The 21,683-nt window shown below is 39.4% G+C and overlaps 1 pseudogene; it reads right to left on the bottom strand.

Moving 5' to 3' along the window:
- LOC102909623 (mitochondrial dynamics protein MID49-like) overlaps positions 1 to 21,445 on the bottom strand; it is a 38,284-nt pseudogene extending 16,839 nt beyond the window's left edge.
- Between the last annotated feature and the right edge of the window lie 238 nt (positions 21,446 to 21,683).

Raw genomic sequence — 21,683 nt, 5'->3', positions numbered from 1 at the left:
GATGAGAGGTGAGATAGTATGGACTCAAGCAAGATGGTACCTCCCAAGCTCCCTATAAGAAATGCTTTTGTGATAACACAGACCCTGAAGGCTATGGGAGTCACCAAGTAGGAAGCAAGGGTAACAAATCAAATAATATACTTTGATTTTCTTTTTACTTGTTATTGAAATATCAGACTACTATGTCACTAATAATGCCATTTGCAGGACCTAGACTTCCACCTGGCAGATACAGCTTAACAGCTCTAAACTACAAGCTGAAGTCCTCAGTTTGTGTGTGTGTGTGTGTGTGTGTGTGTGTGTGTGTGTGTGTGTGTGTGTGTGTATGGAACCTAACCAATGAGAACTCATTCTTCACTTACATATTGGCACTGTTAGTAGATCTATCACTCTTAATAGAGCAGCATGAATAGTGCCTGCTTCAAACAAAGTTGCAACTTGAGGATCAGTGACCAGATAACGTTCAAATATAGACTGAATCTTCTCAGTCCACACTTGCCAAACCAATTCCTACAACTGCATTTTGAAATGTTGAAGAAGGAGGAGGAGAAGGAGGAGGAGAAGGAGGAGGAGGAGGAGGAGGAGGAGGAGGAGGAGGAGGAGGAGGAGGAGACGGAGGAAGAGAAGGAGAAAAAAAAGAAGAAAAGTCCTTCAATTATTAGATCCCCCAAATATTCTATTATCACCAGGGCGGTTTCATCACAGACCTTGGGGGATGAATCAAACTCATCGAGAAGAAAACATGAAGATGATGGCTTTGAGGGGGTGGGTGTCACTGAACCCCCTTTTCCCTCTCTCCAAACTGGCCACATAGAATAAATGTCCTTTCCTTGCTTTATCACTTTAACTGGTCTGTGGAATATGGTTGACTAAGCCTAGCTTGTTAGGATTGTCATGGCTCTGGCTCTCTATAATTCTGGTAACAATACCATAACCTAGATTTATATGCAATCATTCTCAAAATTTAAATGTAACTTTATATATATATATATATATATATATATATAATTTTTTATTTTATAATTTAATTTAATTTTACATATCAGCCATGGATTCCCTTGTCCTCCCCCCTCCCGCCCATCTCCTCCAGGGCAAAGACTCCCCTGGGGATTGATTTCAACCTGGTAGATTCAGTCCAGGCAGGTCCAGTCCCCTCATCCCAGGCTGAGCAAAGTGTCCCTGCATAGGCCCCAGGTCCCAAACAGCCAGCTCATGCACTGAGGACAGGATCCAGTTCCACTGTCTGGATGCCTCCCAAACAGTTCAGACTAATCGACTGCCTCAGTTATCCAGAGGGCCTGATCCAGTTGGGGGCCCCTCAGCCTTTGGTTCATAGTTCATGTGTTTCCATTCGTTTGGCTATTTGTCCCTGTGCTTTTTCCAATCTTGGTCTCAACAATTCTCACTCATACAAACCCTCCTGTTTCTCACCGATTGGATTCCTGGAGCTCCACCCGGGGCCTGGCCGTGGATCTCTGCATCCGGTTCCCTCATTCATTGGATGAGATTTCTAGCATGACAGTTAGGGTGTTTGGCCATCCTATCACCAGAGTAGGTCAGTTCGGGCTGTCTCTCGACCATTGCCAGCAGTCTATTGTGGGATATCTTTGTGGGTTTCTGTGAGCCTCTCTAGCACTTTGCTTCTTCCTATTCTCATGTGGTCTTCATTTATCAGGGTCTTTTATTCCTTGTTCTCCCTCTCTGTTCTTGATCCAGCTGGGATCTCCCGCTCCTCTAAGCTCTCTTTCCCTTGACCCTCGCCCTTCAGTACCCCCACTCATGTCCAGGTTGTTCATATAGATTTCATCCACTTCTCTGTCATTGAGTGATCCCTGTGTCTTTCTTGGGGTCCTGTTTTCTAGGTAGCCTCCTGGAGTTGTGAGTAGCAGTCTAGTCATCTTTGTTTTACATCTAGTATCCTCCTATGAGTGAGTACATACCATGTTTGTCTCTCTGAGTCTAGGTTACCTCACTCAGGATGATTTTTTCTAGATCCATTCATTTGCCTGCAACCCTCATGATGTCATTGTTTTTCTCTGCTGAGTAGTATTCCATTGTGTATATGTACCACATTTTATTTATCCATTCTTCAGTTGGAGGGCATCTAGGTTGTTTCCAGGTTCTGGCTATTACAAACAATGCTGATATGAACATAGCTGAGCAAGTTCCCTTGTGGTATGATTGAGCATTTCTTGGGTATATGCCCAGGAGTGGTATAGCTGGATCTTGGGGGAGATTGACTCCCAATTGTCTAAGAAAGCACCATATTGATTTCCAAAGTGGTTGTACAAGCTTGCATTCCTACCAGCAGTGACTTTTATCTTAGGATGATGGTTGGTACATGTGAGAAAGTCTAGTGACAAGGCAGAAATATCTTATAAAAACTCAAGTATTTAAGCATGTAATAGAGAGAGGGGTTATAAAAACTTACAAGACACAGCTGATCGATATCACAGGAGAAATGTGTATTATACAGAATGGATGTCACTGAGTATGCTCAGAGACAGAACATCAGAAGGCCTAAGTGCTTATCCTGGTTCATCATTTACCCACTGCGACCTCACTTTACCTCTGAGTTTCATTCTCCCCACTGAGAAAAGGAAAATAATACCTTCAGAGGGATAATTTGAGGGTTTACTTGATGTGTCTGAAAGTTATTCTGAGATTATAAAATGCAATAAAACAAAAAAGAATTACTAATGTATCAGTTCCAGGGTTGTTAATAAAAATTGTAGCTTGAAAGAAAGAAAGAAAGAAGGAAGGAAGGAAGGAAGGAAGGAAGGAAGGAAGGAAGGAAGGAAGGAAGGAAGGAAGGTGTTTGATGGTGGCAATGACCATGAAGCATGAAAGAAACAAAAAGAATCTTTTTTTCCCCAGAGGAAGTGGGGTGAGGCAGTCCTAAAATGTATAAGGTTATCATTATGCAAAAGCTACAAGGTTGCTTAAGTGTCCATGGACAGTGCTGTGTGCTTCAGAGTCTATCCTTCAGACTCTCTATGTATATCTGTTCCACAATCCCCAGTACCTGTCCATTCATCCTGGTAATCTGGAGACTCCATTCTCACAAAATGTAGCAGTTAGTTTTCATCCCCTTTTATAATGAGTTCATCCTACCGTGTTCCTGGTCTCTTCCCAGGTCAGAATCCCTAGGATTAGCCATTCCATAGCAAGTACACTCAAAATTCTGTCACCTTGATGGATCACAAATTCCCATGTCTACCAAATGAACTATGAGGACATGGTAAAGGAGAAGAGTGTTAAGTTCGTCTGGCTGCATCTCATGAGATTCACTAGACAAATGGGTCAGTGTTCTTTCGTGATCTGCACATCTTAGTCTTTAAAAGATGACTTTAAAAGTTTTGGCAAATATGCATTAAAATCATTCACCCTTTTTTTTAAGAGTACAGTGTAGTAGCCTTAAGAACATTCACACTGAGGTGGAGATGTCACCCCCACCTGTTTCCACACTTTCTTTAGTTATTAAAGTGAAAAGCCACTCAACAATCACCCCACTCTCCCCTTGCTGCAGACTATAGAAGGCCCACCCCACTTTTTTCTGTTGTTCATCTTCTCTCAGGTCTCCAAGCAGCTGGAATCACACACCGATTGTCTTTTTATGATGAGAGGTTTTTCCACTTTGCATAATGTCTCCAAGGTTCATCCATACTATCACACGCATCAGAATGACAGAGAAATAACATTTCATTCATGTAATTCCCTCACTTTGTTTATCCACTCACTTGTTAATGGCACTTATGTTACACTACACTTTGACTCTGGTGAATGGCAATATTATGTCCATTTTGAGATCTGTCTGTTCTGTTCTTTAGGGTATATTCACAGAGGTTCCTGTGTTGTGTAGTAATTTTATCTTTAAATTTGGGGGGAGCCTAAGTACTATTTTATGCAGTGGTCAAACTATTTTACATTTTCTCTCTCCCCCACCTCTCTCATACACACACACACACACACACACACACACACACACACACACACACACACACACAAAACCCACAAGATTTCCAAAATCTCCCTGCATCCTTGCCAATAACTACTTTCTGGTTGTTAGATAGCAGTTACCTAATGTTTGTGAATGTCAACTCATTGTTGTTTTATTTGTGTTTCTCTAATGATTAGTAGTATTGAATGTCTTTGCATGTGTTTGTTGGTCAACATCTGTATACCTTCTTTAGAGCAATGCTTCTTTAAATATTTCGCCCATATTTTAATTGTTTTTTGTTATTGTTGTTGAGTATAATTATTGTTCATGAGATGAGTCATCATTATTCTATGATATTAACCTTTATTCTATATAAATGTGGAACATATTCCCCCTTCCTATGGACTCCTTGGTCACTCCATTGATTTTATCATTTTATATGCTAAAGTTTTAAGCTTTGATAGAGTCATTTGAACCTATTCTTTTGCTTCCTGTGTAGCCTTTATTATTATTTTTTTATATTGAGTCTCTTCACCGTGTTTTATGATGACAGGATCATCTTGGTTGTCCCACTCTTTGCTAAGTTTCATGTTGTACAGCTTTATTAACCTCACTGCTACATGTGCTTCCCACTCACATAGACTCTGATGTACAGCCTGGAGTGAGGCTACACACGGAGAGTCAGCAAGCAGGCTGTGGAACTGGGGAATTGAGCGTGTCATGCTGGCTTCTAGTTACATGATTTTCTTGTCTGTTGTAAACAGTAACATTCTATTTGGTTTGCTCAATAGCCACAGGATACCACCTTCTTTTGTATCTATTTATTCACTGTTTACTAGTGGTTATATTTTCTATCTGTACAATCTATTTTATCTCTAAAGGTATCATCTAGAAACTAATGATTATTTATCTACCCCAATCTAGGGCAGGTGGGATGCTCAGTTAAGTAGAGCAGTTGCTGTGGCTGTGGTTTGGATCAGGGTTGATGTTTTTGCCTTCCCACCTCCAGTTCTTTAAGCTTTTCCTTTGAATGAAGAAAGGCTTTGTGGCAGCTATTCAGGACAGGCAAAGCCCACACTGCTGGGGTGGGATTTGAAAGTGTGTGCTGGGGAGTGATTGAGGCTATGGAATCTAAACTGGGTAATGAGGGACATGAGGATATGGAGCCAGCTAGAAGCAGTGAGAAAGAGAAGAGCTTCATTAACTAGAAGGACCAGCAGAGCTTAGTAAGTAGAACGGTTCTCAGGCAAATGGCTGCTGGGAAAAGTGATTGTGGGGTTGATTATAATGGCAAGGTCTAGAGATGAATAAGATGAGGAAGAGTGAATCCTATTCTTGCCCTCCTTTTGAAATTTTTAGACACTGCATACGTTTTTTTTTTCAATTGATATCAGAAAGTACTAATCTCATAAGTTAAATTGACAAATATTTCTTTAATTTACTAAGGATAGGGATTAGGCGTCTTGAAACTTTGGTAGAATCTATGAGTCCATTTGGAGCTGAAGCTTTTTTTTTTTTTTTTTTTTTTTTTTAGTAAATTTATTTTACAACACCATTTAGTTCAACATAATAGCCACAGATTCCCCTGTTCTCCCACTCTCGCCCCCCTCCCCCTCCCCCCACCCCACCCCCCATTCCCACCTCCTCCAGATCAAGGTCTACCCCCAGGACCGGGATCGACCTGGTAGACTCAGTCCAGCCAGGTCCAGTCCCCCGCTCCCAGACCAAGCCAAGCGTCCCTGCATAGGTCCCAGGATTCAAACAGCCAACTCATGCAACGAGCCCAGGACCCGGCACCAACACACAGCTGCCTCCCAAACAGATCAAGCCAAATGACTGTCTCACCCGTTCAGGGGGCCTGATCCAGTTGGGGGCCCCTCAGCCTTTGGTTCATAGATCCTGTGCTTCCATTCATTTGGTTATTTGTCCCTGTGCTTTATCCAACCTTGGCTTCAACAATTCTCGCTCATATAAACCCTCTTCTTTCTCACTAATTAGACTCCCAGTGCTCCGCCAGGGGCCCAGCCGTGGATGTCTGCATCCAGATTCCTCAGACCTTCCTTGGATGGGGTTTATGGCACAACTAACAGGGTGTCTGGCCATCCCATCACCAGAGTAGGTCAGTTCCTGCCGTCTCTTGACCATTGCCAGCAGTCTTTTGTGGGGGGTATCTTTGTGGATCTCCGTGGGCCTCCCTAGCTCTCTGCTTCCTCCACTTCTCATGTGGTCTTCATTTACCATGGTCTCCTATTCCTTGTTCTCCCTCTCTTTTCTTGATCCAGCTAGGATCTCCCACTCTCTTTCCCTCGACCGTCGCCCTTCATTGTTCCCACTCATGACCAGGCTGTTCATGTAGATCTCATCCATTTCTCTGTGTCTTTTTTGGGGTCTCGTTTTCCAGGTAGCCTCACTGGTGATGTGAGTAGCAGTCCAGTCATCCTTGTTCCACATCTAGCATCTTCCTATGAGTGAGTACATACCATATTTGTCTTTCTGAGTCTGGGTCACCTCACTCAGGATGATTTTTTTCTAGATCGATCCATTTGTCTGCAAACCGTATGATGTCATTGTTTTTCTCTGCTGAGTAGTATTCCATTGTGTATATGTGCCACAATTTATTTATCCATTCTTCAGTTGAAGGGCATCTAGGTTGTTTCCAGGTTTTGGCTATTACAAACAATGCTGATATGAACATAGCTGAGCAAGTGCTCTTGTGGTATGATTGAGCATTTCTTGGGTATATGCCCAAAAGTGGTATAGCTGGATCTTGGGGGAGATTGATTCCCAATTTTCTAAGAAAGCGCCATATTGATTTCCAAAGTGGTTGTACAAGCTTGCATTCCCACCAGCAGTGGAGGAGAGTTCCCCTAGTTCCACAACCTCTCCAGGAGCTGAAGCTTTTTTTTTTCTGGTGGGGCATGAGGATTAGAGTGGAAGATTTAGAATAGCTACTTTTGTTTCTTAAGTTATTATAAGACTGTTTTTGTTTTAGAAATTAATATTGTAAGACTATACCAATTTTATAAATTAATTAAACATAATTGTATGTTATTACTTTTAAAATTTCCACCTGTATTTAGTTTCCTTTTCATCTATAACATGTGATATGTGTATATGTGTCTTGTGGGGGGGCATGTGGTGTGGCGTGCTGTCGTGTGGTGTGTGTGTGTGTGTGTGTGTGTGTGTATGTGTGTGTGGTGTGGTGTCATGTGGTGTGGTGTGTGTGTGTATATGTGTGTGGTGTGGTGTCATGTGGTGTGGTGTGTGTGTGTGTATGTGTGTGTGGTGTGGTGTGTGTGTGTGGTGTGGTGTGTGTGTGTGTGTGTGTGTGTGTGTGTGTGTGTGTGTATGGTGTAGTGTGCAGGTGTGCTCATTAGAAGTCATAGCTCTGGAGGTCAGAGGACTGCTTTGTTGGTTCTCTCCTCCTCCCATGTGGGACCCAGAGGTGGACCTCAGGCTGTCAGACCCCTGAGTCCAGCGCTTTCCTTGCTGAGCCATCTCACAGGCCTGGATCGCCTCCACTTTCTCCTTGACATGCTTTTCCAAAAGTTCCTCTAGTTCATGAAACTTTTCAACAAAACAACTTTGTTTTGGTGGCCTCTGATGTGTTTTTTGCTTCCATACTTCATACTTACCTCTTTGAATTTTGATAATTTATTTACTTCAAATTTCCTTACATTTATTTTGGTGTGCTCCTTCTACATCACTTTTAAGGAGTTCTGAGGCAAATCCAACTGGCCTTTGTGAGACATTGAGCATGGAATCTCAAACTCTAGGGAACTGCTTAGATCCGAGACCTGGAAGAATAAGTAAGGAGACAAAAATCATGTCAAATATCCTTAGATTCTGATCTTAGAGAGTCTGCTGAGAGTGGGTGGTATACACTCAAACAGGTAATTTTTATGTATTTTGAACCATCACGTTATTTCAGCGTGAGTCAGTTATATCACAGAAGCACGTTTATTTTTAATTATTTTGATTTTCAATTAATTATCAAAAGTTATTAGAATTATAAATCTAGCTTTTAAAAATTTTCAGATGTTGCTGTTGAAGATTTTCTGTTTCCGATTAATTAACAGGATTCAGGATGCATTTGGTCTGGTGCTGTTAGCCCTCCTCTGGATACAGCTTGGCGATAAGTTATGACAAACTCTTCCTCTTTAATTCTGGCTACGGTGCATCCTGTTTCCTGGCTTGAGAAAGGCATGCTAAACAAACAGGTGGTGCCTTGGTGTGTCACCTCTGTGAGATCATTGGTGGTCTGAAGGAATTTTCTGTCGTCTTATGTCCTTGGAGCAACAAATATCCAGGGATAATTTTATTCTTACCCGGGAGCTTATCAGAAATGCAAAGTCTGAGACTTCACCCCAGACTCACAGAATTTCAATAAGGTCTCCCAGGAAAGTTGTGTGCACATTAAAGTTTAAGCAGGGCTGGATTAAATCACTTAGGACCAGCAACTCCGGCACCTTTTTGGTAATACTGGATATGTCATACTGACAGACATGACCAAAAGGTAGTAGTGTTACAGAAAGGTGATGAAGTTAAGTACAGCTAAGTCTAAACCCATATGGATTAGCACAACATATCAGCACATAGTAGGTGCTCCTCTATGAGGTGACTTCAAGCTCTATTTAGAATGTTCCTGTAAGTAACAGCAGTCTACAGTTAAGAAAGATAGCTATGGAAGTCTCATCCTCACTTGTCATCTGTCTGCCATCCAGAAACCCAGAATGAGTCTAGGCAACACTGTAGTTGGAAGATTTTCTATGTCCCACCTGGCTCACGGTCAGGACAAATCTCTCACCCATAGTCCCACAACCTTTTATAAAATAATCACACAGAGGCTTAATATTAATTATAACTGCTTGGCCATTTGCTCGGGCTTATTACTGACCAGTGCTTACACTTAAATTAACCCATAATTCTTACCTATGTTTAGCCATGTGGCTTGGTACCTTTTCTCAGTTCTGCCTTTACATCTTTCTTCCTCTGTGTCTGGCTGGCGACTCCTGACTCAGCCTTCCTCTTCCCAGCATTCCTTTAGTCTGCTCACTCACTTATACTTCCTGCCTAGATACTGGCCAGTGTTTTATTAAACCAGTGTATGAGGACATTATCCCACAGCATTTCCCCTTTTCTGTCTAATTAAAAAGGAAGGTTTTAACTTTAACATAGTAAAACATATAACAAAAACAGTTATCAAGCAAGAATTACAGTTAAACTAGTCTATTTGTATTTGGCAAAATTAAAGAAAATTATCTATCTATCATATATTTGTGAGTCTAAAGCTTCATATATAATTTATCTTTTATCATAACCAAGGAAAATTATAACTATCTAGTTTTCAACTACATGAAAGACCCCAGAAGGATATAATATTACCTAAGTAAAAAGGAAGAGCATTGTAAGCAACTTCCAAAAATCTACAATGACAGAGACAGCTGTCTGCCTGGACAGCCATCCAAAATTCCTCTGTAACATTGGAACATCCATTCTTCAGCCTACAGCCCTAGAGTCTCTCAGTCACTTTTCTCTGTATCCTGTAGAATGTCTGGCAGTTTCTTCTGCAAAGCAGGAACCTGAAGGACCATCTCGCCTTGCAAAGTTCAGTGGTCACCTTCCTATGGGTCCTGCATGTCCAGTTGATACAACATTTTGTCAAGCAGTTCAGGCAAGAACAGTTTCTTGCCCAAATGGCCATTTTGTGCCAAGAAGAAGATAAACTCCATATGAAGTGTCTCCAATGCCCATCTTTCTCTTGGAAGTAAGTCGGTGCTGTCAGGAGCAGATGTGTCACACTGTCCAGAAAGTCTAAGTTTTTAAAACATTTTAAATGCCATATTCTGTAGGTCTTTGAAGTGTTTGGAGATTACCTACCTAACTGAATTATATCTATGTATACCTACAAAACTTAACATGACTATAAGTTTGAGTATCCTAAAAGACTAATTATTAATATGTATTTCTTAATTATTCATTATAATTTAAATGAGTAACATAAACATAATACCTTAAATGAGAGTAGGATATATATATATATATATATATATATATATATAGAAAGAGAGAGAGAGAGAAACAAAATCAACTCTAAATTTGTATCAATAAACTAAAATCGATAGCAATGTGAAACAAGTTGCTCTTTAAAAGTAGATTCAATAATCTACCCTTTCATCCTATCATATCTATATCATATATTTCCATACCATATCCCCCTTTCTTCTTTTAGAAAGATATTGATTATGACCAATAACAATTTGTAACCAACTACCTAAACAAAGACAAACATCTGTAATCTATTTTTTGGGAAATGTGGGCATAGTTTTCTAGGCTACTTCCTGCTGATAGAGGGTGTTGTATTCCTATGGGATCCTGAGAAAATTAAGAATTATGGTCATGTCCTTACTGGAATAGTCTGTGATGATGTATTCTCTGAGCCAGATGCTGTTTTTGGATGTTGGATCATCTGAGCCTCTCAGGGGGTCTTTCTTGGTCAAACCATATTAGCCTGGAAGCAATCCACAGGTCCTCATCCTCCGTAGAAGCAAAAGCAAAACCTCTTTTCCAAAGTAATATATCCTTAGACATAAACTTTGAAGTCCAGATACCATATATACATATATATACATATATATATATATATATATATATATATATATATATATATATATATATGGTGTATATATTGGCTTAACTCAACAGCTTTTACAATCAAATGCCTTTCTGCAGTTAAAAATCCCAAAGACAATATAATCCAGACTCTCTGTGTGATTTCCATTTTTACATGGCTTATTTTTTATATTACTTTTACTGTATCTTTAAAGACTTTATTTTTAAAAACTATTTATTTCTTTATATAACTGTCCATCCTCTTTCTTGCAAGCCTACGTATACTTTTACACACATTGTAAACTGTTTAGGGTTTTATTTCATCTGAATCTGTTTTATTGTGAATCCATTGCTTTAAACTGCAGCATGACTAGGACAGAAATGGCAGCTTTGGCTGCTGGCTCCACTTACCTCAGCTTTCCAACATGGTAGAACTACATTTATCACCAGCTCTGCCTCTGGGAGCCATGTATACCACCTATTCTCAGAAGCAGTGAGTCTAGTGCCTCCATTAAAGCAGCGTGTAGCCCAGAAATCTTTGGTTTTTTGGTTGTGTGTTTTTGTTTTTTTTTTCTGTCTGTACTAGCAAAGGCTAAATCCACCATGCACCACACTGTGCAGCTTGGAGATGCCTCTGTGTACTGCGGCGGGAATCCGCAGCCATTTGGCTTAGCTCATGGTGGCTGGTGGCCAGCTCCATCTCTCCAGCAGCAGTTTGCACTGCTGCTAGCATGAGACTGTGAGACTAGGAAGCCCAGTGAGGCTCCATTTCTGTACATCCAGAATCTTTAAACTTTCTTAGGTCTATGTGGCTCATGGTGAGCCCCAATTGTAGATGAATTTCTAAATGGTCTTATTAAATAAAAAACAGGAGCCAAATATAGGGGTGAAAGCCTTAGAGAGATCAGGGAAATAGGGGAAGCCGCCAGCCAACCTTACCTCACCAATTCGACAGCTTCCAAAGTGAATTACTTCCTGTCTACCCACGCACATATGCCTTGCTGTTCTGCCATCTGATTTGCTCTCTGTCCAGCTACATCACTTCCTCTTCCTACACAGCTCTGTCACTTTCTGTCTGTACAGACCTCCAGCCCTCCATGGTTAACTAATGTTGGAATTAAGGCATGTGCCACCATACCTGGTTCTGTTTCCAGTGTAGCCTTTGAAAACACAGAGTCCCTGCCTGCTAAATGATAGGATTAAGGGCATGTGCTACCACTGCCTGACTTCTTTGCTTACTTATAATGGCTGGCCTTTTCCCTCTGATCTCCAGGCAAACTTTATTTATTAAAGCACAAATGAAATATCACCACATTTCAGCACAAATAAAATATCACCACACAACACATAATTAGATAGCTATCAAAGCTTCTGGAAGGAAAGCTTTGATCACCTCAGAAAGTTCCCTGCCAGACATGGGAGCCATGATCGGTCTTTGCCCACCAGGGGGGATGAGTCACACCAGGTGAGTAGGTATCCTCTAATCTGGTTGCCTGTTGGGCCCCTTGCTGGTATCTTTGCTTGATGACCTTGTTTTGGCCCCAAATACCAGCTACTCTGTTAGACCTCCTGTTTAGCTTTTGTACATCACCCCTGCAGTCTGACGGTTATTAAGCTGTTACTATCTTGAATTGGGTTTTTAAGGTAAACACTTATTTTTGAACTTTAGTGAATTGAGCTTCCCATGACTAAGTGGCCGTACATCTCTTAGCTAGAGAGTTTCTACCAAGTGGCCATTTTTACACTTAGTTTTGTCCTCCTGTGAAATTCTCTTTTGTCCCCAGGAATGCTCATGATTAATTCATAGGAGGAAGCTTTTTAAGTCCTTTTAGGTCTATTCTGTTGAACAGTGAGATAAAATATGAGAAATGACCTCACAAAATGCTTTATATGTGAGAATTTGAGACCAGCTGAGCTTGGGAAATTGATTTAATAGGTTTGATCATGGATAGGTATGATTAGTATAAAGTATTCTGAGACACATTCTGGGTGACTTTGCTGATAATCAATGAAGAACTGTCATGTCATTGTGAAGAGATATATATGTACAGGTCTCTCTAAGCAAGAAATAGAAATTTGTTTAAACCTATAACTATTAACAAAAAAAAATGAGTCACTTAAAGGAAGGGGAAAACCTGATGATATTTTAGATTTCTGTACCAAGAACATTCTCTTCAAGTGGTGTTAAAAAAATGTCCCCTCTTAAGAATTGTATTTCATTCTTTGAAGTATTGTGCAAATCAAGTGTTTAAAAATGAGCAGCACAATGTTTCATAATGTTTAATAGGATCAGGTTTTTTGTTTTGTTTGGTTTTTTTGTTTGTTTGTTTGTTTTTTTTTTTTTTTTAGTTAACTAAACCTAAAGGAAACATAAGGTTAAAACTGTGGCCTAATCATATGATTATCACTGAGATGGATTGGTACTATGAGAATAGTACTTCCCAAGATATAGGATGCTAGTATTCTTGACAATAGGCAAATCTATATACCATTTATTCTGGGTACTAGTCAACCCTATGAGCCATGAGGGTTTGACCTTTTCTTTGGTTACTCATTGGAAACAAGCCATAAACAAAATGTAAATTCTTCAGCTGGTGTGATATTTCAGTGTGAGATGTGCATACATTAAAGTCCCTTTATATGCAGATTCTTTTTTATTAATTGACTATTATTCACAAACCAGAATGGGCAACTGACCACAGTGAGACTAAAATTACTGCAAATACTAGGCAGGTCAATGGACCAACCACTTTTTAATGATTCCTACTTAGGATATTAAATTGCAGATTTAAATACAATGTCTGAGAATGTTTCTCTAGTAAAAACAACCTAACTTACATGATGTTAAATTAATTCATATGTGCTTCATTTTAAAGAAGGGTCAAAGCATCATTGATACCATTTTCCTAAAACTTAGGATAATTTAGTGTTGACCAAGGTGCTGTGGGATAATGCTCTTATACACTGTAAAGGTTTGTCACTCCTATTGGTTTAATAAAATACTGACTGGCAAGTAGCCAGGCAGGAAGTGTAGGCTGGGTGATCAAACTACGATAAGGCTGGGAAGAGGAAAGGCAGAGACAGAGTCGTCAGCCAGAAGCAAAGGACGTAAGATGACAATGCTGGACTGAGAAAAGGTACCAAGCCATGAGGCTGAACAAAGACAAGAATAAGGGTTAATTTAAGCATAAGAGCCAGTTAGTTATAAGCCTGAGTAATAGGCCAAACAGTTTATAATTTATATATATCAGTTTATAATTTATATATATATAATAATATATATATTAATTTGGACTGAACAGCTGAGTGACAGGGTGGGACAGACTTCTGTCTATACCAAGGAGACAAAGCATACCCATTCTGAAACTCTACATGCCATCTACAGACTCCTTCATAACCACCAGCCATTCAGAAGCCTTCCTAATCACCAGTCACTCAACTATTTACATGCACTACTTTTCCACACTGACAAAGACATACAGACTATAGTTAGGCATTTCTTGGCCACTGTGGAAAATACAATGATCAGAGAAAGTGTCAGGTACCTTAATGAAAGTTCTCTCTAGGATTCTCTGGAATATGCAAATTATGCTCAGTGGTTGTCATTTGCAATGAAAGGTTAAGATGAACCAGTTAGCATTTAGAATTTTAATTATAAAGTAAGAGAAGGTCTTTTCAACGATTCAAAGAAAGTGTTTGTTTGATTTATTTGGTGATTTACCCACATTACCTACCATGTTTAATACCCTCCTGGTCTGAAAACGTGGCAGGGAGGCCCTTTGGATCATTCCTTGGGATTGCTGAGAAGCCCCTGTTCACGTACCGAAGGATCTGATGAACGCTAAGCATATGCATGTATTCTGGAGTGCTTTGCCCCAAACTCTACAAACAACATTTGTTCTAGTGAAACTCTGAAGGGAACGTCATGAGAATCAACTATCTCTGACATTTCTCATGCTGGACTGTCAACGGCTTTGCCATTGAGAAAAATGAGGTTTGAAGGGAAAAAATGGGACAAGTTGATGACTGGGAGCCAGGAACAAGACAGAGAGAGAAAGCAGTAACAAGTCAGAGCAATGCAAGGGCAGGGTCCAAGAAAAGAACCTACAGAGACTAAACAGAAAAGGAGTGTTTGCTGCCATTTTTTCCATTGGAATTCAATTACATTTTTCATTTTTTTTTTGTTGTTGTTGTTGTTGTTGATAATGTTCATGACAATTTCATGTCCACCAGATGCTGTATGAAATGCTTATTCTTTTCCTCTACTGTCACTGCCCTCCAGTGCATCAAACAGTGAACAGAAATACTGAAGTGGGTGAACCCAAGAGTATGGTTATGGGGGTTACACCCTGAAGTGCCACTCACTGGTTCTGTGATTTGGAAAATAAAGCCCCTTCTATATCCCATTCTCTTATCTATTATACAATTATAGTATATAGATCATAAGATTAATGGGCCAACATATGTTGTTAAAGCAATGGTTCCCAACCTGTGGATAGAACCCCTTTGGGGGTCACATATCAGATATCCTGCATATCAGATATTTACATTATGATTCAAAACAGTAGCAAAATTAGAGTTATGAAGTAGTAATAAAATAATTTTATGGTCAGGAGTCACCACAACATGAGGAACTGTATTAAAAGGTCGCAGCATTAGGAAGGTTGAGAACCACTGCTTTAAAGCAATAAAAGAGTCTATACATAAAAGCATTCAATAAAGATTAATAGTTATTATTATTAACATTTTTATTTAAAAGTTGAGCTTCATAAAAATCGTGATTTTTATATATTTATATATATGTAAATATATATTAGTGTCAATTAATGCCAAATACAGGTGAATTTGTCTTAAGATACCTATGCTTTTAGTTTATATAAGTAGAGAAAAGACCTAGTTGGTTAATTGTATTGTCAACACAAACTGTCTGTTTCTTAAATTCTATGGCTTGGTTTGAATTTCTTCCTAAACAAATCCTACCACAAAGACTTGATGAATCATTCCCCTGAAACTTCTTTTGATATAAATTTTGACTATTTATTAATGACTACAGCCAAATACAATAAAACCCATTGAGTACAAATAATTGAGCAGTGTTAAATAGGAAGAAGGAATGATGTTCAAGAATACACTATTACTGGCATGTTAATGGGGAGGTGAGACTCAATGCTCCCAGGGTCCCACTGGATCTGTACAGAATACACTTCAGAGTCATCTTCTTGGAACAAAGGAAACATGTTCCACTTCCCAGTAGATCAAGGATTGCTTTGGTGGAGTGGTATTTGCTCTGCCCATGACCTTGGGCTATATGGCCCAAAAGAGGTTGTGCTTCTTTCCTTCATATGTGAGCTCTTAAAGGGAAAGGGAGAGGGGTCACCTTCTTCTTGGCATGATTGGACGGCCAGATGCATTTGCTCCCAGACAGAAGAAAGGACGACTTCAGCTGTTCACTCAGTTCTGTATTCGTGAGTGTATTTCCTCAATTTATATCTTAATAAATCCCTATTACCCATTAAATAGACTCACGTGGATTGATCTTAACACTTCAGGGCTGCTAGTGCTCCCTCAGTGCCACATTTGCACATGACCCAGGTGAGCCAAACATTAGTGGACAGAGTGACCAGGAGCAGAGCTCGGGTGAAAGGCAGCACTCCTGAGATGTCATTTTGTCAAATGCAAGATGCACAGCTGGTTGCCATCAATGGCACAAGTAGAGCAGTAGGCCAAGGGGAAATGGGACAGACTATAAAAGTAGCTAACACAGTCCTTCAGTGTGAGGACTGCCTGCCCATAAAAGATTGATTGTATGTGCATGCGTGGGAATTTTTTGTCAACAGCGCTGGATTAATGCAGAAATTAAAAGTTATCAATGTGAAAGTATCCAGAAAAATTAAGGCTCATATAAATATTGTGTACTGTACATGATACTGAGAAATCTCGAAAATTGAAGGTGAAAAAAATAAGTTGAACACATTTTCTTTTAATCCCTTCTGGCTGCTTTGGAAATCAATGCCTCTCTTATCTCACTATGTGGTAAACTGTATCTGAGTTTCAACAGAAAAAAAAAATTACTTCCCTTGAGACCCCAGCAAGGCAGTCATGACTGAATTTCAATTTTTTACAGAAGTACAAAAGCTTTGTCTAGCCAGTGTTTAGTTTATTGGGCTATTTGTATTCTCAGAGGATCAGCTTCTTATATTTTGAGGTAAATTTTAAGTAGAATAGAATAAAAGTTTATCCTGACTAAACTGAGAGGGAACCAGACATTTCCTATGCTTGAGTAAAACTAGTCTGTACTCTGTTTTTTAGAACTAAAATATGTGGTTTTGAAATGTTAAATTTTTAGTGTTGTCTCCTTGTCTTGTGTTTGAATCCTCAATCCTCTTCCATTTGGAGGTGTGATAACATGGTTTAACCTTCTGGTTATCAAGTTTCCTTACTTCAGAACTAGAATAACACTATTAATATTAATAAATTGTTATGAGAATGATTGTAATATAGTTGGAAAGGTTCCTGGGACTTGAAGATGTATAAGTGCTAGCTTCCATTAATATTGTTATTATCATAATTACATTTATGAAGATCTACAGACTTATGTTCTGAGTACTTATATGTAATACTTCTATTAAATTTAATGATGAGCTATTGTAATCTAACATTTCCTATGAACTATAAAGGCTCTAAAAGTCATCGTAATGTCCTGACTGAAAGACAAATTTACATTGTGACCTTATGGTGAACCTCTGACATCACAAGAGCACATGGCCTTTACATAGCTGATTTTATAAACAGAAAAATGATTGCCCTGTCCATAACTGATTTAGAAGCAATGTGAAAATGTCAAGTACCTTGGAGGAAACTAATGGCTGGATGGCAATGTATGTATAGAGGGATGATAATTCTTCTAGAGAGTCTGAAATTCCAATGTTCTTTTTTTCTTTTGTTTTGTTTGTTTGTTTGTTTGTTTTTCAAGACAGGATTTCTCCGTGTAGGTTTGGTGCCTGTCCTGGATCTCACTCTGTAGACCAGGCTGGCCTCGAACTCACAGAGATATGCCTGGCTCTGCCTCCCAAGTGCTGGGATTAAAGGAGTGTGCCACCACCGCCCGGCCCAATGTTCTTACTCAATATATTTAGCAGGTTCCCTGTGAGGATACTGAGGATCACATAGCACCTGTGTTCCAGGTGCCTGTCTCCTAGCAGTGAAGTAAAGACTGGAAATGTAGCCCAGTTTGACTCTATTTCTGTTGTTTGCCTGCTGATATTGGACACCTTCCCATCTCCCACTTTGAACATCTCCACACAGGTTCATGAAAAAACCCCACACTGGTAGTTGAAAGCTCTAATCACACAAGCTCCTGACTGTGTCTAACAACCCATACGCCATGCTCACCCCTCTAGCGCTCTAGGACTCTACACCAGTTTGCTTTACCCAGTCACTCTGAGAGCAGCTGGGGAGAACTGCTGTGCTCTCCCTTCAAAACCTCACCATGTAAGGAATAAATCCCTTCACACCCTCTTGCAGTGTGCTATCACCCTTGACGGTCCAACCAAATTTAGAATATTTATTCAGAGTCTAGTACAGAGACGTTAGCTTACACTTCAAGGAATAACTGGGGTTATATGGCTGACTCCAGGGCCGAGGCAAGAAAGTACAAACTAAATAAGGAATATTCTGTGCAGCCTTAAAGCAAAACAGTTCAGAAAGACCAATGGGCTCGTGTCAAAAGAGTAGCAGAAGCGAGGATGAAAAGGCTTCCTGTGGTGGTATTGTGTTCCCCCAAATATTGTGTACTCTAATAAATTTATCTGGGGTCAGAGAACAGACAGCCACTAGATACAAAGGCTAGAAAATGGTGGCACTCACACCTTTAATCCTAGCATTCCAGAGATAGAAATCCCTCTGGATCTCTGTGAGTTCAAGGCCACATTGGAAATAGCCAAGCATGGTGACACACACCTTTAATCCAAGAAAGCCAGCCTTTAATCCCAGGGAGTGGTGGTAGAAAGCAGAAAGATATATAAGGCGTGAGGACCAGAAACTAGTAGCATTTGGCTGGTTAAGCATTCAGGCTTTGAAGCAGCAGTTCAGCTCAGCTGAGACCCATTCCGGATGAGGACTCAGAGGCCTCCAGTCTAGGAGACAAGACCAGATGAGGATCCAGCGAGGTGAGATAGCTGTGGCTTGTTCTGTCTCTCTGATCTACCAGCATGGACCCAAATAACTCGCCTCAGGTTTGATTTTATTAATAAGAACTTTTAAGAATCCAGCTACAGCTTCCACCTGCCAAAATGGGAGAGTTTGAGCATTGAAAACAAAAACATGATGGTACCAGATTATATCACATTGAATATAAATCCTTAATGAGAAGTGGGAAGAAAGGAGAGAAGAAAGCTCTTTCTTATGCTTCATTAATTTAGGAAAATATATAATTGTAAATTACTGACTTGTAGCTAAAGGTGATTCGAGGTGACATCATTTATGAATACTAAAGCTTTTACATAAAATGCTACTGAGGAAACAAAACATTCATGTGACAGCAGAGTATTCTTCCTCTGTGAACTTTCATTCTCAAGGACAGTAAATATTTAGCACTTGTACATGATGTGATGATATGCACTACCCACATAGCATGCATGCCAAAATCTGTAACATGGATCTAGTACTGAAGGACCATCCAACACAGAGTGTAGCACAGAACTCAAGACAGGTGCCCTGAGGTTCCTACTGTGCTCAGAAAAATACAAAAGACAAGAGTATTCTCATGAAAAGTAAAGATGCTGATGACATGGATACAATATGTGCATCTGCATTAAAGAAATAAGATAACTTAACAAAATAATTTGGAGCATTTGAGGAAATTTGAATGTGATGTATGAAAGAGACATTGTGGTCATATAAGACAAAAGCTGTATTATTAGTAGATGATCTAAGAATAAATCAATATCTAGAGGTTACACTATAGTAACAGTGTAACACTTTGATGAGCCCTTTGAAAATAAGTATTTGTACAAATATAAAATTAGCAAGGGGAAGGGAGAAATGAAATCAAGTTTGGCAAAACCATGCTTTTAGTGAATCTAGATTGTGGCTGTTTATTTTTCTCCTCTTCCAAAATTTTGTGTATATTTTTAAATTCTTAAAGCAAAAGCCTAAGATGAGCCACCATTTAAAAAAAAAAATGACCTACGGAGTACTACTGAAGCCAGGAGAATACCTATGTTCACTTCCTCCAGAAGTTTAATAGATATGAACTGAATGTGATGCTTGGGAAATTATTGCTAATGTACAAAATAAACAGAAATGATTATGTCAGAAGGCCTACTGCATGGCCACAGCAGCTCATGAATCAGCATTATCTTCCTCAGCCGCTGGCATCTAGTTGAATTACTTTGTCCCGAAAGCAGAGAAAATACGTGCTCTCTACCTACAAGGACAAATAGACAACTGAGTTGGGAATCAAAAGAGATTTATGGTGGCCGCCAGTCTCCTTATTGTGGTACCTCGTTAATATCAGATTTGATTTGAGAGCCTCATGCTTGAACTGCAAACGAACTCTGACTTCACTCCGCGGAGAGCCATTGGCAAGACTCACCTGTGATTAACATCTCTTTGCTCAAATAAGAGCGACTACTGGAGGATGACATTTCTGAGTTGTTCAGCTTGTCGTTATTACATCTGAAAACAGCAGTAATTCCTTGTTCTGCTCCTGTTCCCTGAAAAAAATAATTGGCATACTCATTATCTCTTTAGAGCCGGGAGGAATGTATCCTATTGAGACCGTGGGCAAATGAACAGTTACCCAGTCTTCTTGACTTTGTAATGCCTTTGCAGAAAGTGTTAATATGATGCCCTTTGCCAATTTTGTTTTATTTCCCATAGTACATTTTTTTTCTTAAGATGACAACTTATTTTTCTTTTCTTCTTCTTGAGGACTCTCTGCATGAAGACGGATTGCCAGCCACTACAGTATTATGAAGTCAGGTTAAATCACATTTGTGAAATTCTCCAGAAACACGTTTTCCATCCTTGGCCCTTGTGAGACTTGACGACTGCTATCACAGTCTGCATTTATTGACATTTATAACACAGCATTTCTATACTTTCTTGTTTGATAGTTTGCTTTTAATGTTCCTTGGATCTAAGACTTTATGATGTCATGTCTCCATGATGAATTATTTTCTCTATCATAGAGAACTCTACATAAAATGAGAATCCCACAGCCAGTTTAATGTATTCAATGAATTTAAACAATATAAATATAAGGGGTAAGTGAAATTTTCTTATAAAATGGTTGTGCCCCCCCCAAAAATCCCAAAAATTTACTTTTACATGAGCAGACCATTATCTCAACATTACATAAATGATACCACATATTTGAAAGAGATCAGCCAGCTGAGACTGATATCATGTGCCTATCATCCAGCACTGTAGAAATTGAGGCAGAAAAAAATTGAGTTCAAGGCCAATGTGGACTTCATAAGGAGAATCAATCTCAAACAATGCAAAATAATTACAATTAATAAATAAATATTTCATTTCAACTTTACCATGAACTTTACCTAGCATTTGAATAAACTTCTGGGCTTCTTTGAACTAGTTATGTCAAGTGGGCATAGAACTCCTACCACACAAAGATGTTTTATGGTTAAATTATGAAACATCTCTATCAACAAGTGTAAAAATATTAAGTATCAGTACCTAGTAGCTGGGTTTTAATTTATTAAGAATTATTAGTATCCAAATAATTTGTACTGAAAGGCCAATTAACACCTTAATAGACTAGAGCTGAACAAGTAATTTTACCTTCACCTCACAGAAGCCAAGAGGTAGGTTCTGCTCTATGTCAACATGAGGATTGGAAGCATCCCCCATGGCTTTTGTTTCCTTCATAGTCGCAAGGCAAGAGCTCTGTCTCCTGTCACAAACTCTGAGTTCCAAGGAGAAAGAAGAGTAATTCACATTGATCCCTTTGATCATGAAAACAGATTTCCTAGAGGCCCCTGATGACTCATATTTATGCTTCTCTGGCAAGAACAGTATCCTGTGACTTGCTCCAGCTGCTATGGAGGCTGTAAAGGGAGACCTCAATTCTCAAACCCTCTGCTTTAGGTAAAACATGGAAATAGAT

Source organism: Peromyscus maniculatus, chromosome 19 (genome assembly GCF_049852395.1).
Source record: "Peromyscus maniculatus bairdii isolate BWxNUB_F1_BW_parent chromosome 19, HU_Pman_BW_mat_3.1, whole genome shotgun sequence".
Classification (NCBI taxonomy): domain Eukaryota; kingdom Metazoa; phylum Chordata; class Mammalia; order Rodentia; family Cricetidae; genus Peromyscus; species Peromyscus maniculatus.
This window is presented reverse-complemented; position numbering and strand designations above follow the sequence as displayed.